Source organism: Pinus tabuliformis, chromosome 3_1 (genome assembly GCF_031772625.1).
Source record: "Pinus tabuliformis cultivar Carrire ecotype Pingquan chromosome 3_1, CPIR1, whole genome shotgun sequence".
NCBI classification, from domain to species: Eukaryota; Viridiplantae; Streptophyta; class Pinopsida; order Pinales; family Pinaceae; genus Pinus; species Pinus tabuliformis.
In genome coordinates, this window is record NC_142301.1 from 847,030,561 (window position 1) to 847,040,812 (window position 10,252).

Sequence of the window (10,252 nt, forward strand, 5' to 3'; positions counted from 1 at the left end):
ATAGGATTTGGACCAAGAGCTAAAGAAGATCGGGGGGTCCAAAGGCCAAATTGTTCTACAAAAAGGAGGCACAAGGACCACAGCCCAAACTTCTTTAGTTAGATGACAGTGGGGAAAGAGGTGGGGGACTGTTTCCTCCTCGGATTCACATAGCGTGCATCTTGAGGGATCGATTAATGCCCTCTTTCGAAGATTTTCCATTGTAAGAATTTTCTTTTGCGAGAGTAGCCAGCGAAAAAAAATGACTTTTGGGATGGCATTCCTTTTCCATTTTCTCCTCTAAATATAATTTTTTTTAGGTATTTGGGAATTTAAGAGCATTCCCACCTTTGATTGTGTAACTGGCATTCTTCCAACCCCACTTGTCTGCCTTTGTCAGAGTTATGGGGGCACATCCCCTTAACTGCTCTAAAAGATTGTCTCTTTCGATGAGAAGTGCCTCCGGGATATTTTCAAACTTCCAGCCCATCCAACCTTCTTGCTGGTTCCACTCCACAATCTAGCCTAGATTTTCCTCCCCCCTACAGCACAAGAAGTTTTTGAGATTCATTAGGGATAGGTCAAAATTGAAGGGTTGGAGCCCCATAATTGAACCAGAGAAAATTTTGGTGGAGGCTCCATTTCTGAGAATTTTGCTTATATTTTTGGTGATAGTATCCCTGGAGGAGAATATCAATCGCCAAGTGGGGGAGACCATACCAAAGACCTCGCGTACCCCACTAACAATTTCTTGAGATGGATATTTAGCATTGATCACTTAGGACCACCATTGACTCGACGTCGTGATCAAACTCCAATATATTTTTGCTCACATTGCCAAGTTAGATATATATGGTTCCCTAATTCCGAGACTTCCATGTTGTTTCAGAGCTCTAACCGTTTTCCAATTTACTAAATGATATTTCTTTGTTTCTTCTTTCCCTCCTTCCCACATGAATTTTCTTATATATATGCCCATTTGCTGAAGCACGCTCTTGGGGGCTTGAAGGGCAGTGAACTGATACAGAGGGATCGTCGATAGGACTGACTTAATGAGGATTTCTCTTCCAGCATAATTAAGCCAAATACCACCCCAGTTTACAATTTTTGTTTTTATTTTATCTTGCACTTTTTGCCAAGCATGTGGTGTAGCTCGTCTTCGGAAGATTGGGATCCCTAAATAATTGAAATTTGTCCACTCCCGGATTGCTTTAAACCCCAAGATTTCTTCTATCTTTTTTTCCTTATGTCTTGAGATGTTCCAGCTATAGATGTGGCTTTTGTTATCATTAGTGGCACCTCCAAAAGCACCAAGGAATCTATCTAGGACTCTTAAAACGATGAGCGATTGTGGTCGAGGCTCCTCCCATCATAATAGTATCATTCGCAAACTGCCCATGATTTATACTTCTAATACCTTCCTTGTAGCGAATGCCAAGGAGGTTGAGGGAGACTCTTTCAAGCTCCAGTTACCGACTAAGGGCCTCTGACATGATAATCTATAAAAAAGGGGAGGGGGCACCCTTGCCGGAGGCCCTGCGAGACTTTGAAGAATCTTGTCGCTATTCCATTTACCAACGGAGAAAATCCAAGGGGAGGCAATTCAAATATTTATCCATTTGATGAAGGTCTCATCCAACCCCATTTTCCTGAGAACATTCAATAGGAACCCATGCCTAACCCAGTCTAGGGCATTTGCCATGTCCAGCGTTATAATCATACCTTGATCCCCTTTGCGCCAACTTGAATCAAAAGCTTACTGGATCGAGATTATATTATCAAAGATTTGCCTACTTGGAACAAATCCCCCATGGTTTTCAGAGATCAAAGAGGGCAATAAAGGCTTAAGGCGACAGGCCAATAGCTTTGAGAAGATTTTGTAGGAGACATTGCAAAGAGAAATAGGACGGAATGGAATCTGGAGAACAAGGGGTTCGATTCTTTAGGAATTAAGACTAGGAAAGAAGAGTTTATGCCTCCCCCCATCGCAAATCTTTTGAAGGAGTATATCCCACCAATCTACAAAGGTCTCTCTTGATAACATCCCAGAAGGAGTGGTAGAAGCTCGTTGTGAATCCATGTGGGCCTGACCCTTTATCTGGGGGAAAGGAGTAAATTAAGTTTTGAATTTCCTCCAACATCAGGGGGCGGGGAGTCATAGAGCGATTCCACTCCTCCATCGCCATTTGAGGGATGTTCTCTAGAAAGTAGCCTTCACTAGCAAGATCCCAAGTATTATCTTTTGTATACAGATGGTCTCCCCCCATGAGTTATCTGAGTTATATTATTTTTTGATTCCCTGAACTTGGTTTGTTTGTGAAAGAATTTAGTGTTCATATCCCTTGCCTTAAGCCAGTGATTTTTGGATTTTACTCTCTAATATTCCTCTTCCTTACTTAGGTTTGTGTGAAGAGCCTTAAAAATTTTTGCTTCCTTATAGCTGTATGATTCATGTATCGTCATTGTTTCCATTATCCCTTAGATTGTAGAAAAGTTTCCCTTCCATGTCTTTTATGTTATTATGTCTTTCAGATTGACGATCCTTTAGCGAAATTTTTTTGATGTCGCCTTTCAGTGTACGAATCTTGCACTCCCAAATAGTGCTTGGGCTTCCATCAATCCAACCAACCCAGGAGAGGGAGACCATTTCCAAGAAATTGGGGGCTTCCAGCGAAAGAGGAGAGAATCAAAAAGGGATAGGACCCAGATCCAAGGGTTGAGAGATCACCAAGTTGATTAGGCAATGGTCCAAACCAACCCACGCATGATGGAAGATTTGAGGTTGTAATTCAGGGTTAGGACATTGTCAACAGCAAGGAAACAGTGCAATCAAACCACTATATGATTTACCCCCCTCTTTTGTTAGTACAAATGTACAGAGATTTTGGGGTTTGACATCGAAAGAGTTAAGGTTTAGGATGAGGTCCTCTATGTATTCTTGTTGGGCATCCCGGATTGATGGAGCCCCCTCTTTATTTGTGGTTGCCCATTGTTGTGTTGAAATCTTCACCAAAAATGCAATTATGCCCAAACTCTGTTTCTTTTAGCTCCATTAGGGAACTCCAACATTCTTGTTTTCCCCACTGTGAAGGGATGTTGTTTCTCTTTAATATTAAAAATAGTTGATATCCAATGAGTTGTTTTTAAGGTACTTACCAATTGTAGCTTCGACAGATTCCATAGTGACAAAGGACTCTTGATGCTCCTCTTGAACTCACTGATTCCAGCGTGTCGATATTCTGAAATTTGTTTTTGATAGAGTTGATAGACTCCTCATCCAACTTGGTTTCTTGTAGGAAGATGACATCTGGTCTTTCTTTACTAATTAGGGATTTCACTTCTGTAATTCTTTTTACTAACCCCAAGCCCCTACAATTCCAAGATATGATATTCATTCATCACTTTTTTAAGTTCCCCGCTCCATTTCCAAGGCCAGTATTGTTTCCTTTTTTTGCTCCTTTGTTCCTTGCGCTTTCTAACTAACGAGGAATAGTGTGTTGGACTCCCAACTCTTCGTCTTTTTCAATTTTCTCCCTTCTTACTACCTTGTTTGTTTTTCTCCCTGATTTCTCCCCTTTTCTGATAGGGTTCTTCAAGCTTGCCCCCACCCCAAGTTTGTCATCAATAAAGCTCAATTGTGCAAAAGGTCCCAAGCCTTCCATAGATGTCAAGAACCCTTCCACACCTTCATCCTCCTCTGATGATTCATCAAAATTGTTGTCAATGTTCAAAGTAGAGCTTTCCTTCTTATCACTGTTTGGGGGAGGTCCAAAGGGAGTTGGACAAGGGGTTGAGTCCTCCTGAGATTGGGGGGGTGGCGTGGGGGAGAGGTGAAGGGTAATATTAAACCTTCTATAGCAACTTCCGAGACTAGGATCCCAAAACGATTCTCTGACACCCATCCAAGTTCACCCCCAACTGGCTTGCAAGTCCACTTCCTTTGAGACTGGAACAACACCAGACCCCCCACCTATGCATAATATTTTGAAGACTTCTCCTTGCATACGCAAAATATTTCAAAGACTTCTCCCTACCTACACAGAATATTTCGAAGACTTATGCCACTTGGGTTGTTGCCTCTACTCTTTAGGGTCCCTTGGTTGATTCTCCACACAGACACCACCTTTCAAACAACCTTTTGCACAGTGCCCATATTCATGGCACAACTTACACTTGAAGGGCAATTGGTCATAGTCTACTTACTGAACATGCATCCAACTATCCATGCAAAGATTGACAACCATCGAGAGACCCTTGTCCAGATATACCTTGATACAAATCTTTGCACAGGAGAAGAGACCATCATTTGGTTTAGAGCAATCAATATACCGTCCCAAGGTGTTCCCTGTGAGCATAAAAGTCGCATTGTTCCAACAGTGAAGTGGGAAGTAAGGCAAATTCACCCATTCTGGGACCGACGAAGGGACATCACATTCCAGATTGAAACTGGGACTCGAACAATCCAAGTAGAGCCCCTAAGCCCCCATAAAATAAGGATCACTCCTAAAAACAAAGTCACGGTCCAGACAATTCTCAAAACAAAAGGTATATAAACCTTTGCCACAAAACAAGGAGTTGATTGCACCTTTTATGAGAGGGGTCAAGTTCTTCGCAACCCAAGCCTTGACCACCCGAGGGGAAGGCCCAAGGCCCCATGAACTAGCCAATAAGGCCTTTATCTGCAAGTCGCAAGGCCTATGAGCAAGCTTGCAAGAAACTTATTTCAATCTTGGGGATCTCCACAACTTTCTTCACAAACTTGGAGTCCCTCTACTTACATAAATTCATAGTATAGGTCACCCAAGGAGTTTAAGGCAGCAATTTCTACCATGAACAACGCATCCTAGGCTGGGGCAAACATTACACCAACTCCAAAACCAACAAGGCGAACGATTGAAGAGCCCCAAACAACAACAACCCTAGACAAGGAGCACCCAACAACAAGGACCAAATGAAAAAGTCAACGTCAGGTCGACCCACAAATCCAATGCACCAAATAGAGAAGAGCACCTAAAGAACACTAAACGCCAGGGAGGACAAATCCAAACTCTAGCAAACCCAACCCAACGAGGCCAACAGGCAATGGCAAGAATGGTCCAACCCAAGCAAAGGGGTTGAGGTCCCGCAACAAGGGAAAATCAAAATGCCACTTCTAGTAAAATAACTATGAACCAAACTTGGGGTTAGGGTTTGCTCCGCAACGACATTGCCTCTTTGCGTGATGTGATGGCTCGGACCTAGAACCAACATTAACACTGAGCCATCACACCATGCTAAGAGGCACTATCGTTGTCGAGCCAACCCTAACCCCAAGTTCGGCTCAAGTTTATTTTACTAGAAGTGGCATTTTGAATTTCCCTCTCACCAAGGAAATCCGAGCTCTAATTCTTCAAATCAAAGTTTGAAATAAGGTCATTCATAATCCAAGGCACAATAAAGCAAATTCACCATGTATAAGTAAAAACAATGTTTCACTAGAAGGTTTAAATTTCACTAAGTAACTATTGTCAATTGTGAGAAACTATGTAATGTAAATAGTTCACTATTCATTGGCCAACACAATTTCACTATCTCTAGTCTACAAATAGTGAACTCTTTACATCGGACCTAGAACCAATGTTAACACTAGTGCCTCTTTGCATGATGTGATGGCTCAGACCTAGAACCAACGTTAACACTGAGCCATCACACCATGCTAAGACAATATCGTTGTCGAGCCAACCCTAACCCCAAGTTCAGTGCAAGGTTATTTTACTAGAAGTGGCATTTTGAATTTCCCTCTCACCAAGGAAATCCAAGCTCTAACTCTTCAATTCAAAGTCTAAAATAAGGTCATTCGCAACCTAAGGCACAAGAAAGCAAATTCACCATGTGTAAGTAAAAACAATGTTCCACTAGTGCCTCTAAGATGAGTAAAGGTAGTTTTTCACTAGCTATTGAACTCTATTTTTTTTTATGTTTATTGCACTATTCTTTTTGGTCCATTTTGTTTATGTTCCATCAAGAGGTTGGTCCATAGACAAAATGGACAACTGGGGGTTAGGGTTTGCTCTGCAACAATAGTGCCTCTTTGCATGATGTGATGGTTCGGACCTAGAGCCAACATTAACACTAAGCTATCACACCATGCTAAGAGACACTATCGTTGTCAAGCCAACCCTAACCCAAAGTTCAGCACAATGTTATTTTACTAGAAGTGGCATTTTGAATTTCCCTCTCACCAAGGAAATCCAAGCTCTAATTCTTCAAGTCAAAGTCTGAAATAAGGTCATTTGCAACCCAAGGCACAAGAAAGCAAATTCACCATGTGTAAGTAAAAACAATGTTTCCCTAGTGCCTCTAAGATGAGTAGTGAGTTTTTTGCTATCTATTGAACTCTATTTTTTTTATGTTTATTGCACTATTCTTTTTGGTCCATTTTGCCTATGGTCCATCAAGAGGTTTCAACTCTATTTTTTGAGCCATAGACAAAATGGACAACTTGGGGTTAGGGTTTGCTCTGCAACAATAGTGCCTCTTTGCATGATGTGATGGCTCGAACCTAAAACCAACATTAACACTGAGACATCACACCATGCTAAGAGACACTATCGTTGTCGAGCCAACCCTAACCCCAAATTCAGCGCAAGGTTATTTTACCAGAAGTGGCATTTTGAATTTCCCTCTCACCAAGGAAATCCAAGCTCTAATTCTGCAAGTCAAAGTCTGAAATAAGGTCATTCACAACCCAAGGCACAAGAAAGCAAATTCACCATGTGTAAGTAAAAACAATGTTTCACTAAAAGGTTAAAGTTCACTAAGTAACTATTGGCAATTGTGAGAAACTATGTAATTTAAAGAGTTCACTATTAATTGGCCAACACAATTTCACTATCTCATCTATAAATAGTGAACTCTTTAGATCTAAATTTAGTAAGTTGCCTCAAAGGACGGCTGCTTCCTCTTGGTCTAAGAGGAGTAGAGGTAGTTTTTTGCTAGTTATTGAGCTCTATTTTTCTTTTATGTTCATCGCACGGTTCTTTTTTTGTCCATTTTGTCTATGGGCCATCAAGAGGTTTCAGCTCTGTTTTTTGAAACACCGCCGCCCTCACCCCTCCCCCTTTGTGCATCCTGTACTGTGCTCTAGGTGTTTTTCGAAAGATACATTTCGATTTTCTAGGTTCGATGCCTTGGTTCTTCTGTAGATCTTGGTAGGCTGTTTCTCTATTGATTCTATGTAACTTCTTTTATTGCATAATAAAAAGTATTTTATTTTCATGATGAAAAAAAAGTACAGAGCTGTAGGCATAGATTGTAAATTTGATTTGGTTACATAAATTGTCTTTGACGAATATCTTCGTAGTAGTGTATGGTTTTACTTTAATGCCCAATTCTGTAATATTCCATATGCTGAAATTGTTTATCAAGGAAGAGGCTTGTATATCCATTGAAGATGGATAATCAAAAGGCTTCAAAGAAAAATACTAATGAAACTACACTGTTTTTTGCAACTCCCTTTTAACGATTTTTTTATTTTTTTGAATATATTTGATAATCACCCCATTACCTTTCTATTCATTTTCCTCCGAGGAAAAAGGTTTCAAGGATTTTAAGGAGTTGCCATGGCTAAAAATAAAAGGCTCTTATGAATTTATTGATTTATCATGGCAAAAAAAGGATCAGCTGGAGGCTAAGCCAAATTTAAAAAAAAAAAAAATAAAAAAAAAAGAATTTTGGAATGGAATACATGAACATCCAAATTTGGAAAAACCCTTATAATTTTCCAACTACAATAATAAAAGGATTTCAAAGATATCAATTGATGAAACAAGTCCCAATTAAAAAAACAATCAAATGCAACAAGCAAGGGATGGAGTTCAGAGGGTGCAATAACAGTCTATAAACAATCCAAATGCAAGAAATTTAGCAAGGAACGGAGTTCAGAGGGTGCAATAACAGAATCTATAACGATTTAGAAGGATAGCAAGTACTAATTCACAAGAATTGTGAAAGCACAACTAAATTTTAATAACAAGAATCATACATTCAAAGTAACACATCAAAAAAGCCAAAAATAGTTCAGTTCAGTTTGTACTATATCATCAACTAAGAATGTAGAGTTTGTACTAGATCATCAACTAAGAATGTAATGAAAGTGTCGGTCCAATTAAGAAATAAATTATCAGTACTCCGATGTCGGAAGAATTATTTAGCACCTATAGAAGATACAAAGTACTGGTGGGTAGAGTAAACACCACATTTGATCCCTCCCACCTAATAGAAGAAAAGCATGCAACTCGAAAAGAATGGAGACTTGCCCTGTTACTTTTCAAAAAAGGATCGAAAGCAAAAGGAGCACGCATACCAGAGGAGGAATTTCAAGAAGCTAAAATCCCATTCGAGATCTCTATTGTTATAAGCTTTGATTTGGATCTAAATGGGTTTGGACTTTGCACGAATAGAAGATACAAAGTGGTAAGTCAACACTACATTTCATCCAAACTCGAAAAGAATGGGAACTTGCCCTGTTACTTATCAAAAAAGGGTCGAAAGCAAAAGGAGCACGCATCCCAGAGGAGGAATTTCAAGAAGCTAAAATCTCATTAGAGATCTCTATTGTTATAAGCTTTGATTTGGATCTAAATGTGTTTGGACTTTGCGCAGCCAACCACTCCATGTATTGAATGGAGTATGCACGGTTTTTTTTGTCAATACAAATCTGAAAAATAAAGATATTTCTGAGTTTTCTGTGATCCATAATGTTTAGAGTAAATTTTTTCAGAATGATCATGTCAAATAATTTTTTGAAGCAAACATTTTGAACCCTCTACTGTGGTTCATCATCAGGGCAAAGGGCAAAGGTGGAGTATCTGATCTAACTTTAACATTGTATATACAAGTATAGATGCTTCAGAGAAAATAAGAAAAAACAGAATGATCATTCTGTTTTTTCTTATTTTCTTATTTTGCATCTACACCTATATATACAATGTTAAAATTAGATCAGATACTCCACATGTTAAGGTTAGACAGATACTCCACCTTTGCCCTGTGGTTCCTTTGCCCTGATGATAAACCAGGGTAGAGGGTTGGAAACATTGGATCCAAAAAATTATTCTCATTCCCAAAGAATCTACTCTAAATAAAGATATTGTTGGAGTTTAGATATTACTGGAGAAGCCGTATATTAGATACTTTTTACCAAATTCAATGCAAGTATCGGTTGATCATCCAGTCAACATGATCTTCATTTTTCCCAAGAAAAAATACATGACTAACCTCTAAAGTATAAAAAGACGCTATCAAAAAGAAAGAAAGAATTGAGTTTGAATTAAGTTTGCAAAGACAGCTCAAATCACTTACTGTAATCCAGGGCTCTGTGCCCACTCGTTATTTAAGTTCGATGATTAATGTGGAAATGTTCAATGTCAAATATTAAGAATAGCTAATCATAGAAATGACTACAAATGTGATGTTTAAGGAGACGTAGAGTATAAAAATAGTCACAACTCTACCTGCAATTAATAGTATTTTGTCCCGATGAAACAGTGACAGTGGAGAAATAATAGATTTAACATAAAAGATGTGTGATAGATTAATACAATAACAGCAGAAAATGACGCATGGTAGGCACATTAAAAATCCACATGGAGCCTGAGCCAAATCTCTGGAACAACATCTGTATAAACAACCTAAAAGCCCCAACGTTCCAGGGCTTTGTAAGAACTGAAACAGGGAAAAAAATAGAAAGCCAAAACTCTACAATGAAAACCTATGACAGAAACAAATATCGAGGCATCGTGAAGGGCGGAAATGGAAAACTATAAGAATAGAATAAATATATTGATCAGATAATTGTAGTCTGTAAATTTTGCAGTCCGCAATGAAGTTCAGAACATAATAATCATCATGTCAACGGATTTTAACAAAAACAAAGGCTCAGTAGGATCCATTGGTTTTTTGCATCACTCGGAAGGATTAGTTCTCTCCCTCATAAAATAGGTAATTTATACATCATCGCCTTTAAAAACACTCTAACATTACAATTTCTGAGAATAAACACAAACAATTTCAAAAAATCACGGCCATTTCTGGCGAAACTTCAAAGTGCAGGCATATTTAGAATAAAAAAGCACACAGACCGCGAATATGACAGCCTGATCCAAACCCGAAAGAATAGAAAACCCTTACTTGCAGCTCCAGAACGGAAAAAGATAACCTAGTAAAAGCCCAAGTTCACAGACAACCAATAAAGGAAAAACAACCTAATCAAAGCCCAGTGGCACATAAAATC

The 10,252-nt window shown here is 39.1% G+C and overlaps 1 non-coding gene across 1 annotated transcript; it reads right to left on the minus strand.

Moving 5' to 3' along the window:
* Positions 1-9,890: 9,890 nt before the first annotated feature.
* Positions 9,891-9,985, minus strand: LOC149190181 (small nucleolar RNA R41). Its single transcript, XR_016256620.1, has one exon. It is a non-coding gene; the product is annotated as a small nucleolar RNA R41 (small nucleolar RNA).
* Positions 9,986-10,252: the final 267 nt, after the last annotated feature.